The sequence below is a fragment of the Oryx dammah genome, unplaced genomic scaffold (assembly GCF_014754425.2).
Source record: "Oryx dammah isolate SB20612 unplaced genomic scaffold, SCBI_Odam_1.1 HiC_scaffold_11056, whole genome shotgun sequence".
In the NCBI taxonomy this organism is placed as follows: Eukaryota; Metazoa; Chordata; class Mammalia; order Artiodactyla; family Bovidae; genus Oryx; species Oryx dammah.
This window is the reverse complement of record NW_024080450.1, coordinates 1671002-1688372: the sequence shown is the minus strand read 5'-3', so window position 1 is coordinate 1688372 and position 17371 is coordinate 1671002. Positions and strand designations below refer to the sequence as shown.

At 38.4% G+C, this 17371-nt stretch overlaps 1 protein-coding gene across 1 annotated transcript in view; it reads left to right on the top strand.

The window, feature by feature from the left end:
• Positions 1-17371, top strand: part of LOC120860330 (ubiquitin-conjugating enzyme E2 R2) — a 101573-nt gene that overhangs the window by 58259 nt on the left and 25943 nt on the right. The gene's annotated exons all lie outside the window — the stretch shown is intronic.

The window sequence follows — 17371 nt, the reverse complement described above, 5'->3', positions numbered from 1 at the left end:
TGTTGCTCTTGAGCATCTGTTCATGTGTATTGGCCATTTGTAAATATTCTTTGGAGAAATATCTACTTGTCTTTTGTCTGATTTTTAATCCTATTGTTGTATGTAGTTCACTATATATTCTGGATATTAATTCCTTGTCCGATGTATGATTTGAAGATAATTTCTCCTATTCTGTGGATTGCCTTTTCACTCTGTTGATAGTGTCATTTGATGGATAAATATTTTAAATTTTGATGTAGCCCAGTTTATATTTTTTTCCTTCTGTTACTATACTTCTCTTGTCACCTACATGTCACCATGTAGAAATCATTACCAAAGCCAGTGTCATGAAGCTTTTCCTGTTTTCTTCTTTTATAAATTTAGGTGTTATATTTAGGTCTTTGATCCATTTTGAGTTAATATTTGTATATGGTGTAAGGTAAGGGTCAGTTTCATTCTTTTCTATGTGTATGTCCAGTTTTTCTATCATTTGTTGAAAAGACTGTACCTTCCCCATTGACTGTCTTGGCAGTCTTGTCAAAAATTATTTGATTACATATGTGAGGGTTTATTTCTGGGCTTTCTAGAATTATATTCCATTAGTGTCTTTGCTTTATGCCTTTGTCATGTTGTTTGATTACTGTAGCTTTTTATTAAGTTTTGATATCAGGAAGTATCAGACCTCCAAACTTTGTTCTTGGAAAAGATGATTTTGGCTATTCGGAGTCCATTGAGATCCCGTTTGACTTTTAGAATGAATTTTTCTATTTCCCCAAAAGTTATAGTTGGGATTTTGCTAAGGATTGCATTGAATCTGTAGATCACTTTGGGTAGTATTGAATATATTAACAACATTAAGTCTTCGAACCCATGAACATGGGTTGTCAGGTCATTTGTTTGTGTCATCTTCAATTTCTTTGAGTCATGTTTTGTAGTTATCAGTGTGAAAATCTTTCACCTTTGGTTAAGTTTATGCCTAAGTATTTTATTCTTTATATATATGTGTGTGTGTATATATATGTATAATATATGTAAATACTTTATTATAGAGATACCTGTAAGGATAGAGCATCCTCTATCAATAAGGGGGCTTCCATGGTGGCTCAGCAGTGAATTAAAAAAAAAAGTATTTATTTCATTTCTTCCTTTCTTTTTGTTTTGGCTGCGCCATGCGGCAGATGAGATCTTAGTTTCCTGACCAAGAGTCAAATAAATAGTGCCTCTTGCGGTGGAAGTGTCAAGTCCTAACCACTGAACCACCAGAGAATTCCATATGCCTAAATATTTTATTCTTGCTGATATGGTTGTAAACAGAATTATTTTCTTAACTTTCCTCTTTGAATTCGTTGCCCTTTTTTTTTTTTTTTTTAAGTTTTTTGGCCTTGCTGCAAGGCATGGGATCTTAGTTCTCTGACCAGAGATTGAACCTGAGTCCTCTGCATTGGAAGTGCAGAGTCTTAACCACTGGATTGCTAGGGAAGTCCCAGTCTTACAATCTAGTAGTGTGTTTTGGGAATAATAAGGCTTTACTTTCTAAGCATAGAGGAACATTTTTATATTATTCTGTTAAAATAAGACTATCAGCATTAATACTGAGAGTTACTTCTCCTTAACTGTCAGAGGTTTACTTTTAAGAGTCCAGGAAACCTCCTGGCAGTCCAGAAGTTAGGACTGTATGCTTCCACTGCAGGGCACAGGTTTGATCCCTGGTCCAGGAACTAGGGTCCCACATGCCACACAGTGCAACCCCCAAAAAAGAGTCCAGTAAGAGCATCATGGGTTTACTGCTGTTTATTATTTTATCTTAACTTTAGAATAATTACATTAAGTATTATAGTAATTGTAAATTCACTTTTTATATTGAGATTTATAATCAGTAAAGGGGCTTCCATTGTGGCTCACCAGTAAAGAATCTGCCTACCAATGCAGGAAGTGTGGATTCAGTTCAATCCCTGAATTGAGAACATCCTCTGGAGAGAGAATGGCAACCCACTCTAGTTTTCTTGCCTGGGAGATCCAATGGACAAGGACCCTGGTGGGCTGCAGTCCATGGGGTCACAAAGAATTGGACATGACTTAGCAACTTAAACAACAAATAAAGACATAATTTCTTGATTTTAAAAGTCTGTGGCATATATTAATAGCATTACTGGGTATATGTTTTTCATATACTATTAATGGACAATTTAAGTTTGTACTGGTAATTGACAGATTTTTGAAACTTTCAGCAAGTTAATAAGAAAATATGTTTTGATTTCTTGTGGTGTCATGTTGGAAACATATCTTACAGCAGATGTGAGCTGATGACATAGCAGAAAAACTCAGCAGTGGGAGTGTCCTCATTTCACACTATCTGCAGGCACTAATCCAAAAGCAGCAGCAGCTCTGCATTTGCAGTCAACTGACTTACTACCAAATATAGTTATGTTTAGAACTGGAAACTTTTTCCTCGCTATTTAATAGTATGGTAATAACAAGGTAACAGGAATAATTAGAATATGTTTCACTCTTCACATTTGTTTTTTGTTATGTTATAGCTAAAATTCTCTCTGTATAGAAATAGGGGGTAACAAAATTAATGTTGCACATTGGAGTTAGCAAAATTTTGTCCCAAGCAGATGTATACTTCATATAGTAATGTTATCTAAATTGTTTTTTGGTGTTGTGCATTGTAGGGTTTCTTTTTCTTTGTCCAGAAGTTTTTGGTTTTTGTGATGTGTCACATTTGGGGTGAATAAAGAATCTGGGAAAAGTTATATGAGAGCACATCAAATTAAAAAGGAGACAAGAGGAGCTAAGGAGTGTGATAAAGAATGGGCAGAAAAGAGAGAGCATGAGGAGACAATGGAATTGGTGAAGCCCAGAAAATAGATGTGAAGAGCCTACTCATTGGATAAGTCCTAATGCTGGGAAAGATTGAGGGCAGAAGAAGAACGGGGCAATGGGATAAGAAGGTTGGATGGCATCACTGACTCAGTGGACCTGAGTTTGAGCAAACTCTGGGAGGTAGTAAAGGACAGGGAAGCCTGGCATGTTACAGTCCATGGGGTCACAGAGAGTCGGACACAACTTAGCGGCTGAATAACAACAACAGGAAATAGATCGTGAAACAAAATGATAAACATGGAGAGATGCTTCTTGGTAGTCAGAAATGTGGACTGGAAATAATATATTACTCAGTTAAAAGTCATCTGTGTTTGTGGGTGTATGTACATCTCACCTTTTGATTTTTACAACTGAGTAATGAAATGATACATATGAAACATTTAGTTCACTGACAGCCATTTAGTACATACTTTGTAATGATTATTTATTAGCAGTTCCAGCTCTCATTGTTCACCCATTTCCTCAATCCAGACAACATCAAAAGAGTCATCCTCATCCTGTTTTTCCCTTTCTTTCAATCCCAGAATCAAATCAATTACTAGATCTCATTGATTATATTTCTAGATGCCTTGAAAGTCCTTGAGGACTTCCCTTGTGGACCAGTGGTTTAAAATCTGCCGGCCAATGTGGGGGACTTGTGTTTGATCCGTGGTCTGGGACAATTCCACGTACTGCAGAGCGGGTAAGCCCGTGCATCACAACTACTGAGCCTGTGCTCTGCAGCAAGAGAATCCACCACAGTGAGAAGCCCACGCACCACAATCAGGGAGTAGCCCTTGCTCACAGCAACTAGAGAAAGCTGGCATCCAGCAACAAAGACCCAGTGCAACCAAAAATAAATAAATAATATTTTTTAAAAATAGAACTTCCCTGGTGGTCCCCAGGGTAAAACTCTGCTTCCAATGCAGGAGTGTGAGTTTGATCCCTGGTTGGGGAACCACAGCCAAAATATCTCTCTTAAGACACTTAAATAGTGATCATTTATTTGTGTGTCTGTGTTTTTAGTTCACAGCCATTCTAGGGTAGGGATATAAGCAAATAGTTGTTTTTTGTTGTTATTATTGGCTATGTTGTGTGGCATGTGTAGCCCCATGGCATGCAGGATCTTAGGTCCCCAATCAGGGGTGGAGCTCATGCCCCCTGCAGGAGTCTTAACCCCTGGACCATCAGGGAAGCCCCTAAATAAGTTATTATAATAAATACCTTTGTTTCTTACCTCCCATATTGGTATCTGACAGCATGATTGATTTTCAACAGTGATGTATTGAATGATTGACTAAATGAAAATATTAACATAAATGCTCAATGTGTGAATAGCTAATCATAGATTAGTGAGTTCAGTGATTTCGTTAAGGACAGAGTTAGGAGTAGCGTGACCATTTTAGAGAAGGCATATATTGTAATGGTACAGAAAATATTTTGGAGATACTTGACTTTATGAGTTTGCAAGTTAGCCAAGAAAAATACGAGGAGTTGCCTACAAAGATAGAGTTTAACTTACTTGTAAAACAATTGTAGGTGTGATTTTTCACATTTATTTCTTGTATCTCTTGATATAGTTATATATGAAATTTAAAACTGTACTTCATGAATTAATTTGTTAAAGGTATAACAGACCTTAGTATTTAAACCCAAAACCACAATGCTCAGTTTATTGCTTATTTAAGTAAAGAGACCTTTGCTAGTCAGTCATAATCTCTCCATGTAGAACAAATGGCTAATCTTATTATAGGGCATTTGAAAAGTGTGAAGTTTAGAGATTAGTGGATTTTTCATAGTTGTTGTGCAGTTGGCATTAGCTGTGGAAGCATGGGTACTTGGCTGAGAGCATTACTGATTGGTATTCAGAAGTGTGTTTGTTGACAGGAGTGTGTTCCCAGTTGGCTGGCTTTCAGAAGCAAGGGACTGTTACTGATAGGTTGGCTTGCAAAAACATACTCACTGATGAAAGTTGTTTAAAAGGGCTTAAAGTTGGTTCTTATTGCATGCCTGTAGAACTGTCAGGTATTATTTAGCAATTTAAAACCGATTCTAATTATACATAGAATGGATAAAAACAGAGTCCTACTGTATAAAGCACAAGGAGCTATATTCAGTATCCTGTGACAAACCATAATGGAAGAAAGTATAAAAATGTGTATAATCTCAGGGAAGCACTATAGCAGACTAGTCCCCTTGATTTTTAACTTCACTTAAACTCTTTAGGATTGTAAATTTCATTGAAAGAGTTCTTATAAGAACTTTAGATAGCTATGTGGGGGTACACCACCCAGTGTTAACCTTTTTCAGTCGTAATGTAAGCATAATTTAGGCTTAATATTTCCTTTTGGCTGCACCGTGATCTTAACTTCCATGATCTTAACTCCCTGACCAGGGATTGAACCCAGGCCACAGCAGTGAAAACACCAAGTCTTAACCACTGGACTGCCAGTGAACTCTCCAGCATGAAACTTTTAAATACTTTTAAAAATCAACCAATAGTAGTTTAAACTTGACTTTAGCCTGGAGATGCTACTTTAAAATTTTTGCAGAGAAAACTAGTGTTCAAGGTAGAGATTGTTTACGGATGAATGCTCAAAAGAAATAATTCAAAATATTAGTTGATGTGTAGAGGAAATAAAGAAACCCAATTAAAATATTAAGTAATTGATGTTTGTTAATTATATTTAAGTAAAAAGTAATCAGGATTGGTGAAGCTCTAAGAAACTGGTTCCATAAAATTCAGGTTGGGAAGCATCTCTCCAGTTGACTTTTCTAAAGCTGGTAGTGTTAGAATCAAAAGGCAAGTAAGTAAAAGAGATAAAATAAAGTGAAAATGAGTAGTCTTTTAAAGACACTTTTTATAAAAAAAAGATTTCATAACATAACCCTTCACAGTTTAATTTGCAAACAAAACCCTTACATATCTCTTATTATATGTTAGTGAAAGTGAAAGTCACTTAGTCGTGTCAGACTCATTGTGACCGCAAGGACTGCTGCTGCTGCTAAGTCACTTCAGTCGTGTCCGACTCTGTGCAGCCCCATAGACGGCAGCCCACCAGGCTCCCCCGTCCCTGGGATTCTCCAGGCAAGAACACTGGAGTGGGTTGCCATTTCCTTCTCCAATGCATGAAAGTGAAAAGTGAAAGTGAAGTCGCTCAGTCGTGTCCGACTCTTCGCGACCCCATGGACTGCAGCCTATCAGGCTCCTCCATCCATGGGATTTTCCAGGCAAGGGTACTGGAGTGGGGTGCCATTGCCTTCTCCAGACCGCAAGGACTATATCAGTTCAATTCAGTTCAGTCGCTCAGTCATGTCTGACTCTTTGCAACCCCATGAATTGCAGCACGCCAGGCATCCCTGTCCATCACCAACTCCCAGAGTTTACCTAAACTCATGTCCATCAAGTCAGTGATGCCATCCAGCCATCTCATCCTCTGTCATCCCTTTCTCCTCCTGCCCCCTGTCCCTCCCAGCATCAGAGTCTTTTCCAATGAGTCAACTCTTCACATGAGGTGGCCAAAGTATTGGAGTTTCAGCTTCAACCTCAGTCCTTCCAATGAACACCCAGGACTGATCTCCTTTAGGATGGACTGGTTGGACTTCCTTGCAGTCCAAGGGACTTTGAAGAGTCTTCTCCAGCACCACAGTTCAAAAGCATCAATTCTTCGGCGCTCAGCTTTCTTCACAGTCCAACTCTCACATCCGTACATGACCACTGGAAAAACCATAGCCTTGACTAGATGGACTTTTGTTGTCAAAGTAATGTCTCTGCTTTTGAATATGCTATCTAGGTGGGTCATAACTTTCCTTCCAAGAAGTAAGTGTCTTTTAATTTCATGGCTGCAGTCACCATCTGCAGTGATTTTGGAGCCCAAAAACAAAGTCTGACACTGTTTCCCCATCTATTTCCCATGAAGTGATGGGACCAGATGCCATGATCTTAGTTTTCTGAATGTTGAGCTTTAAGCCAACTTTTTCACTCTCCTCTTTCATTTTCATCAAGAGGCTCTTTAGTTCCTCTTCACTTTCTGCCGCAAGGTGGTGTCATCTGTATAGCTTGTGCTTCTTCCAGCCCAGCATGTCTCATGATGTACTCTGCATATAAGTTAAATAAACAGGGTGACAATATACAGCCTAGACGTACTCCTTTTCCTATTTGAAGTATGACCTAAATCAAATCCCTTATGACTACACAGTGGAAGTGAGAAGTAGATTTAAGGGACTAGATCTGATAGAGCGTCTGATGAACTATGGACGGAGGTTCACGACATTGTACAGGGGACAGGGATCAAGACCATCCCCATGGAAAAGAAATGCAAAAGAGCAGAATGGCTGTCTGAGGAGGCCTTACAAATAGCTGTGAAAAGGACTATATAGTCCAGGGAATTTTCCAGGCTAGAATACTGGAGTGAGTAGCCTTTCCCTTCTCCAGGGGATCTTCCCAACCTAGGGTTCGAACCCTGGTCTCCCGCATTGCAGGTGGATTCTTTACCAGCTGAGCCATAAAAGGGAAGCCCTATTATATGTTAAGCACTGTTCTAATGCATTTTACAAGCATTTACTCACTCCTCGTACCAAGCCATTTAATAAGGACTATAAACTTTATTTTACTGATGAGGAAATTGGAGACACAAATAACTTATTTCGAAAAACACCTAATAAGTGGGAGAGCCAGGATTCAAACCCAGGTGCTCTAGCTTCTTGAATGGATGTTCTTTACTATTCTTTCATGCTGTTGCATTGGTGAATTTAATACATTCTTTATAAATTTTCATACTGCCATACTTAATTACTCTGGAAGAATTTCTTTTAATATAGTAGTAGTCTGGGAAAACATTTTGGGAGACCTCAAGATTTTGACTAATGGTACTAAATTCTATAATTTTTAGAAAGGATAATCTAATTTCTCATAGAAATATGATGAGGCTACATTTTCAAGCACCAGAGTTCCAATCTTTTATGGAAATTTTTATAATCCTGTTTTATTCAAACATGCATTATATAACTGAGTGTGTGCTGTGTGCACTTAGTTGCTCAGTCGTGTCTGACTCCTTGTGACCCCATGGACTACAGCCTGCCAGGCTCTTCTGTCCTTGGGGATTCTCCAGGCAGGAATACTGGAGTGGGTGGACATGCCTTCCTGCAGGGGATCTTTCCAACCCGGGGATTGAACCGACATCTCCCACATTGCAGGTGGATTCTTTACTGTCTGAGTCACCAGGGAAGCCCATATAACTATGTAATAAATACTAAAGCTTTCTAAAGTATATACAGATCCGGAAGATGAAACAGATAAAATGAAAAAGAAAAGAAACCACTTCTAACTTAGGTCTGTTTTTTTAATCCCATTCAATTCATCTTTTACAGTACTGTCCTAGAGTCATTTTTCTAGAATACACATCTGGCCTTTTCTGTCTGTATGTATGGTAACCAACTGCAGTATTCTTGCCTGGAAAATTCGATGGACAGAGAAGCCTGGCAGACTATGCCCTTAGGGTCGCATAGAGTTGGATATGACTGAGTTACTGAGCATGCATGTACAGCTTTCCCCTAAAACCCCTAAACACGGCCTCAGCCTGTCTTCATCCAGTCTCCTGTAGTTAATCCACCAAGCATCTTATTCTGTGCACCGGTACCTTCTTGCTCTTTCCTCTGCTCTAATCCACTCAGGGCATTACTTAAGGCAACACCTAGCCATAGGACCAGTACATTGTAGGCTTTCAAAGTATGCAGTTTATTGGATTTTTAAAAATTCACAAGGTCATGCAGCCATCATCACCATCTAACTCCAGTTAATTTCATCAACTCCAAAAGAAATCTCATATCCATTAGCAGTCAGGCTCAGTTCTACCCTACCACCCATAATTGCCTTTTATTATTCCTGGATACACTTCAGAATACTGTATTGCATTTAGTTGTCATGTCTTCTTTATAGTTTCCTCCAATATTTGATGATTTCTCCATCTTTCGTTGTTTTTCATGACAGTTTTGAAAAGAACTGGTCAGATATTTTGTAGGATGTCCCTCTATTTGGGTTTGTTTAATGTTTTTCTCATGATTAGAAGGGTTATGGGTTTTGGGGTAAGAGCATCACCAAGATGGGCTGCATTTCTCATCACATCTTATCAGGAGGTCATGATGTCAATGACTTGACACCAGTGATGTTAATTTTATTCACTTGATTAAGGTGTTGTCTGCCAGGTTTCTCTACTGTAAAGTTAGTATTTCTTCCTTGCCCCTACTCTATTCCTAGGAAGTGAGTCATTCAGCCCAGCCCACACTCCAGGGGGAGGGGAACTAAACTCCACCTCCTTAATGGGATATACCTATGTATATTATCTGGAGTGCTGCTGTAAGAAAGATTTGTCCCTTCCGTAATATTTTTTCACTCAATAATTTATACCAGTATAAATTTATATTTATTCTTTATCTTGGTTTATCACCCAGTCCTATAAATTGCTTTACATTTGGCCAGTAGGGGCTCTTTCAGGTTGGCTTCTATGGTGTGTGTGTGTTTTTGCTTTTTGTTTTTGGCATGCTCCCATTGTAACATTTCCTTACTTTCAGGCACTGTAAGATGCTCCATGCTTATGCTGTATTTCACTCCCCCAGATCCAGTATCAAGTATTCCTCCAAACAGCCTTGATTCTTTTTATTAGAAAATGGTATTTTGAAACAGATGTGAGGAACTGAGTATTCTTGTTGCTATTAGGGTGTGACTGCATTTGGACTCCAGGTTTATTTTTGGCTATGCTGGGCTTTCTCAACTTTCGGCGAGCAGGGACTATTCTCTAATTGAGGTGCACAGACTTCTTGTGGCAGTGGCTTCTCTCATTGCAGAGCACGGGCTCTAGTAGTTGTGGCACACAGTCTTATTTGGGGCTTCCCAGGTGGCGCTAATGGTAAAGAATCTGCCTGCCAGTGTGGGAGTCATGGGTTCAATCCCTGGGTCAGGAAGATGGCCTGGAGAAGGAAATGGCAACCCACTTCAGTATTCTTCCCAGGAGAATCCCGTGGACAGAGGATCCTGGCGGGCTGCAGTCCATGGGGTCACAAAGAGTTGGATACAACTGAGCACAGCACAGCACAGCACAGCATGGGCTTACTTGCCCTGCAGCATGTGGGATCTGCCTGGACTGGGGATTGAACCGGTGTCCCCTGCGTTACAAATAATGGCAGATTCTTAAACCACTGGACCACCAGGAAACCCTCCCCACACCTGCCCCTTTTTTAAAAATAAGCAGCTTTTTTTTGTGATTTTAATGTACATATACTGTTCACCCATTTAAAGTACACAATTCATCTGTTTCTAGTGTATTCATTAAATTTTGCAACCATAACCATAAACAGTTTTAGAGCATTTTCCTCATCCCAAAAGTTCATGCGTCTGTTTCCTCCCAATTTACCCTGCTGCTGCTGCTCAGTCGCTTCAGTCATCTCCGACTGTGCGAACCCATAGACAGCAGCCCACCAGGCTCCGCCATCCCTGGGATTCTCCAGGCAAGAACCGCTAATCTCTCATTTTCATAAATATGTGGTCTTTTGTGACTGTCTTACTTCACATAGCTAATGTTTTTGTGGTTCATCTACATTGTAGTATGTGTCAGTACTTCATTCCTCTTTTCCCCTACAGGGAAGCTCAGTCCTAACAACTGGACCACCAGGGAACTCCTGTACGTCATTCCTTTTAATTGTCATATAATATTCTAGTGTATGGATATATAATGCCTTTTGTACATTCATTCCTCAGGTAATGGACATTTGGGGTTGTTCTACATTTTGTCTGTTATGCTGCTATGTACATTTCTGTACAAGTTCTTATGTAGTTCATTTCTCTTGGTCATACCTGGTAGCGGACTTGGTCTGGCACAAGTTTATTCTTTCAAGGAACTGCTAGACGGTTTTTCAAAGTGACTACCATTTAGTATCCCCTTCAGCAATGTATAAAGCATTCTAATTTCATGACATCCTACAACATTTTTTTTTTTTATTATCGCTCTCTTTAACTATAGCCAGTAGGTATATGTCAAATGATATCTCATTCTGCTTTTAGAATGCACTTCCCTGATGGCTAATGATGCTGAGTATCTCTTCATATGCATATTAGCCATTTGTTTATATTCTTTGGAGAAATGTCTGTTCAGATACTGTGCCCATTTTTAAATTGAGTTATTTCTCTTTATTACTGAGTTATAAGCATTCTTTATGTTTTCTGGGTATGTGTCCTTTATCAGATTTGCAAGAATTTACCTCCATTCTGTAGGTTGGTTGTATTTTCATTTTCCTAATGATGGCTTTCATTCCTTCTGGTGTTCCTATTACATGTATCTTACACTTTTTGCATTTCCCACAGTCCTTGGATAGTCTGTTCTGGTCCATCCTACCCCAATTCTTTGTTCTCTTTGCTTTTGTTTTCAGGGATTCTATGCATAATATCCTGTAGTTCAGAGGGTTTTTTCCCTCAAACCATGTCCAGTGTTAGAAAGCAGCCCATCAAGGCATTCTTCAGTGTTTTTATCTCTAGCATTTGACTTTGGTTCTTTCTTAGGATTTCCATCTCTCTGCTTATGTTGCCTATCTGTTTTTGCATACTGTCTACTTTGTCCATTGGAATCCTTAGAATATTAATCATAGTTGTTTTAAATTCTGATAATGCCTACATCCCTGTCATATCTGGTTGTGATAATTTGCTCTGTTTCTTGTGTGATATATCCTTTTGTTCTGTCTTGTAATTTTTTTCTTGTTACTTAGCTGTGATATACTCTGTTAAAGGAATATGCTATAAGTATCTCAGTAATATAGTGGTGGGGTGTGAGGGGAAGGAAGAGTTGTGTACTTCTGTGATTAGGTTTCAGCCTTTTAGCGAGGCTTTGCCTCTAGACTGTGAACTTTTCAAAAGAGTTTCTCAATTTTTCTTTGCCCCTGAGGTGAGATATTAGGGTTGGAGTTCTATATTTCTCTTCCCCTAGGTTAATTATGCTTTGACAATAATCCTTCCAAGTTAGGTTCTAAGTAGTTTCTCCTGAGGGCAGGCCTGGTTAAAAGCGGAATCCTCCGGTGTATTTAAAAGGATTTAACTTCACTCCTTTGCATGTGGATATCTAGTTGTCTCAGCATAATTTGTTGACAAGGCCTTTTCCCCATTGAATTGTCCTTATGTTAATACCAAACTGTCTTGATCACAATAGATGTGTAGTATATTGGAATTGAGTAGTGTGAGTTGTCTCACTTTGTTCTTCTTTTTCAAGATTGTGTTAGCTATTCTGGGTCCCCCAAGTACCAATTTTGCCATTTCTGTAAAGGAAGTAGTGAAAAAGTTGACTTAAAATTCAACATTGAAAAAACTAAGATCATGGCATCCAGTTCCATCACTTCATGGCAAATAGATAACAGATGAGGAAACAATGGAAACAGTGACAGACTTTATTTTCTTGGGCTCCAGCATCACTGCAGATGGTGACTGTAGCCATGAAATTAAAAGATGTGCTTGCTCCTTGGAGGAGAGGCTATGACCAACCTGCTGCTGCTGCTAAGTCGCTTCAGTCTTGTCCGACTCTGTGCGACCCCATAGATGGCAGACCACCAGGCTCCCCTGTCCCTGGGATTCTCCAGGCAAGAACACTGGAGTGAGTTGCCATTTCCTTCTCCACTGCATAAAAGTGAAAGTGAAGTTGCTCAGTTGTGTCCAACTCTTAGTGACCCCATGGACTGCAGCCTACCAGGCTCCTCCATCCATGGGATTTCCAGGCAAGAGTACTGGAGTGGGGTGCCATGACCAAGCTAGATAGCATATAAAAAGCAGAGACATTACTTTGCTGACAAAGGTCCGTCTAGTCAAAGCTATGGTTTTTCCAGTAGTCATGTATGGATGTGAGAGTTGGACTACAAAGAAAGCTGAGTGCCGAAGAATTGATGCTTTTGAACTGTGGTGTTGGAGAAGACTCTTGAGAGTCCCTTGGACTGCAAGAGATGAAACCAGTCAATCCCTAAAGGAAATCAACCCTGAATATTCACTGGAAGGACTGATTTTGAAGCTGAAACTCCAATACTTTGACTACCTGATGTGAAGAACTGACTCACTGGAAAAGACTTTGATGCTGGGAAAGATTGAAGACAGGAGAAGAAGGGATGACAGAGGATGATATGATTGGATGGCCTCACTGACTCATTGGACATGAGTTTGAGCAAGTTCTGGGAGTTGGTGATGGACATGAAGCCTATTGTGCTGCAGTCCATGGGGTTGCAAATAGTCAGACAAAACTGAGTAACTGAACTGAAAAGAAGGTAGCAGAGATTTCCATACAGTGATGTTGAATGTGTGGATCAACTTGGGGAGGATTACCATCTTAAGAATATTAATTCAGGATTGGGAACTCATGTACACCATGGCGGATTCATGTCAGTGTATGGCAAAACCAATACAGTATTGTAAAGTAAAATAAAGTAAAAATAAAAATTAAAAAAGAATATTAAATCTTGCAGTCCATGAACATGTGTGTGTGTGTGTGTATTTGCTCAGGCGTCTCCAACCCTTTGTGACCCCATGGACTGTAGGCCTCCAGGCTCCTCTGTCCATGGAATTTTCCAGGCAAGAATACTGAAGTGGGTTGCCATTTTCTTCTCTAAGGGAACTTCCCGACGCAGGCATCAAATCCATGACTCCTGGGTCGCCTACATTGGCAGGCAGATTCTTTATCACTATGCCATCTGGGAAACTACGTGAACATGGATATTTAATATTTACTTAAGTCTTTAATTTCTTTTAAAAATGTTTTGTACTTTTTAGAGAGTGAGTTTTGCACACGTTTTTGTTAAAGATTTTTTCTTTTTTATGTGAACCATTTTTAAAGTCTTTATTCTGGGTTTTTTGTTTTTTGTTATAAAATATTTTGGTTTTTTGGCCATGAGGCACATGGGATCTTCCCTCCTCCACCAGGGATTGAACCCACACCCCCTGCATTGGAGGGGGAAGTCTTAATCACTGGACTGCCAGGGAAGTCCCAAGTTTGCACTTCTTGTTATTAAATTCATTCCTAAGTATTTATTATTTTTGTTGCCATTATAAATAGAATTTCCTTAATTTTGTTTTGATTTTGTTCAGGGCTGCTGTATAGAAATATAATTGATGCTGATATTATAAATTTTATCTTGCAACTTTACTGATTTGCTGTTCTAATATATTTAGTGGATTCTTTTGATTTTTTTGTATACAGGATTATGTAATTTACAAATAGAAATAACTTTACTTCTTTCTAACCAAGATACCTTTTATTTCATTTGCTTGCTAGTTGCCCTGGCTAGCATCTCCAATACAGTGTTGAATACACGTGATGAGAGTGGACATCCCTGTATAATTTCTGAAATTCCTTAACCATTAAGTATAATACTAGTTGCAGTTTTGTTTACTAGATGTCCTTTGTCAAAGCAAGGAATTTCCCTTGTATTTCTAGTTTGTTGGGTGTTTTCAGTCATGAAGGGGTGTTGAATTTGTGGAGTTATTTCTATAATCAACATCATATAACTATACAGTTCCATTATTTATTGGTATACGAATTACTTCTTTGTGTGCTTTGTGCTCTTTAGTAGATTTATAATTATTATGCTATGTAGTTTTTAAATTTAATTTATTTATTTTTGGCTGTGATGGCTCTTCACATCCAAATCACACTGGGATTTTCTCTAGTTGTGGGGAGTGGGGGCTACTCTCTAGTTGCTATGTGCGGGGTCTTCACTGCAGGGTCTTCTCTTGTTGTGGAGCACAGGCTCTAGGGCACATTGCTTTCAATAGTTGTGGCCAGTGGGCTAAGTAGTTGTAGCTCCCAGGCTCTAGAGCACAGGCTCAATAGTTGTGGCATATGGACTTAATTTCTTCATGCTGTGTTTGATCATGTGATTTGATCATGCTTCTCAGATCAGGGATCAAACTCATGTCTCCTGCATTGGCAGGCAGATTCTTTACCACTGAGCCGCCAAGGAAGCCCTGTTTTTTAAATTGGGAGGAAAAAGTTATAAACAAAAAGAACATTTATTACATCTTCTGTATCTATCCTGTACTTGTGCTATATATTTATTTGTGCTCTTTCTTCATCTTGTTTCACATGGTAGTTAGTGTCCTTTCCTTTCAGCCTAAAAAACTCCCTGTAGTATTTTTTGCAGGTGAGGTCTGCTAGTCATCATCTGCTAGTTCTCAGTTTTTGTTTACCTAGGAATGTTTTAATTTGCCTATTCGAGTTTTGAGGAATAATTTTGCTGGATATAGAATTTTCAATTGACAGATTTTGTTCTTTGTACTTTGAATGTTATTCCACTGCTTTCTGGCGAGACAGCGTCTGTTTGATGGATGGTTTCTTTCTTGCTGCTTTCAAGATTCATTCTTTAGTTGTGAACAGTTTGATTATGATATATAGATAGATAGATGTGTATCTCTTTGAGTTTTTCTCTTGGGAGTTTGTTGAGCTTTTGATTGTTAGAGTCATTATTTTAATCAAATTTGGCAAATTTTTGGCCATTATTTCATCAAATGCTCTTTTTGCCCCTTTTGTTTCCTCTTCTGAGACTCTTAATATGTATATATTGATAACCTGATGTCCCATAGGTCTCTGTTAGTTACTTTCTATTTCTCTTAACTCAGACTAGTTAATCTAAACAGAGCTTTCTTCAGTTTCACTGATTCTTTTTTTCTGTTTCATCAAATCTGCTGTTCAGCCTGTCTAGCAGATTTTTAAAATTTCAGTTACTGTATTTTTTTTTCCAGTTACTGTATTTTGCAGCTTTGTGGTTTATATTTGGTTCTTTTCCTCCAAAGCTTTTTTTTTTGCTTATTTTTTACAATTTCTTCATGTTGATATGCTGAAAGATTTTCCATATACATTTCCTTATTTATTTAGCCATGGTTTCTTTTAATCTTTGGAATATATTTAATACAGCTGATCTAAAGTCTTTTTCTAATAAATTAAATATCTGACCTTCCAGTTTCTGTTGGTTGCTGTTTTTACCCTTTGTATATGCCATACTTTCTTTTCATGTTTTGTAATATATTGTTGAAAACTGGATGCTTAAATAATATATTGTGGCAATAGGAATTTGGTTGTTCTTGTTTGTTGTAGTTGCTTCCTTACTTAATGACTTTTCTGACCTAATTCTGAAACGTCTGTGTTCTTGGTTGTGTGTGGCCAGTAAAGTCTTCACTTGGTTAGCTGAGTGGTCACCCAGTGATTGGGCAGAAGGTTACCTTATTAAATGAAATGCAATTATTTTCCTGGAATCAACAAACCTCCTGGGCATTTTAGAGGAGCTCTGTGTGCATTTGAGGGCATGCCTTTAACACTCAGCTAGGTAGTTGCAAATTCAGCCTAGCTCTCACTTCCTGCTCCTGCAGATCTCAGGTTCACCAGAGGTGCTAGTTGAAGGCCATCTAATGACCTCTTGTGACTTTTCTGAGCATGTGCATAGCTGAAGCATATTCATGGGTTTATACATTGGCCTGATCTTCTAGTTAGAAGTTGGTCAGAGATTTTCAAAGCCATACAGACATTTCATATCCCACCCTTTCCTATTAAAATAGTAATCTGTTTGACCTGCTGAGTCCCTGGTGGCTCAGATGGTAAAGAATCCGCCTGTGATGTAGGAGACCTGGGTTCGATCCCTGGGTTGGGACGATCTCCTGGAGATCTTTTAACTAGAGCAAGTTAAAATACCACAAAGTTTACTATAAAAACCAGTTCAACTATTTTCCTTGAATAGATCCTCCCTGAATTGCTACAAGCCTCACGTGATTTTCTAGATTTTTAAGAAGTTCTTACAATTTTTGCTATTTTTCTCATTGCTTTTATTGAAGACAGAATTTTTGAGGATCATAACTGCCATTTTCACTGCTGTCCTCAGCTTTGCTCTCAGCTTGTCCTTTCATTCCTGTCCTCATTCCCTTTTACTGGTACGGTTAGATGAGACTTTGTTTGGATTTATTCATATTTGAAATGTGGGATTCTGCTGAGGACATTCACTGTAACTACTTACAATAGCAAAAGAGTGCAAAACCACCAATATGTTCCAAAATAAGGAAATAGATTTTTTTTTAATGGTTCATTTATGTATCCATTTGAAAAAAACATTTTGCAAATACTGACAATCATAGATACAAAGGAAAATGTTTATGATATAATACAGATGAAAAGAAACAGTATAAATACAATAATTGAAAATAAGCTTTGTAAAGAGATAAGCATACTTGAGCATGAAAAACTCCTGAAGGAGCCTTATCAAAATGATAGCATTTGTTACTCCTTGGTGGTAGTTAAATGGTATTAAGTAAAACAAATTATCTTTGTTCTATATTATACCATAAGGTTGTATTAATTGTTATTAATATAAAATGCAGCCATTAATGTGACACACATACTAAACTTTTTCATTCATGTTTATTCAGGTAAAAATTATATAACTGTTGAGCATTGGCAATTTAACATGCATTGGGGCTAACAAAATATATATGAATATATATTGGGGCTGACACATATATATGTTT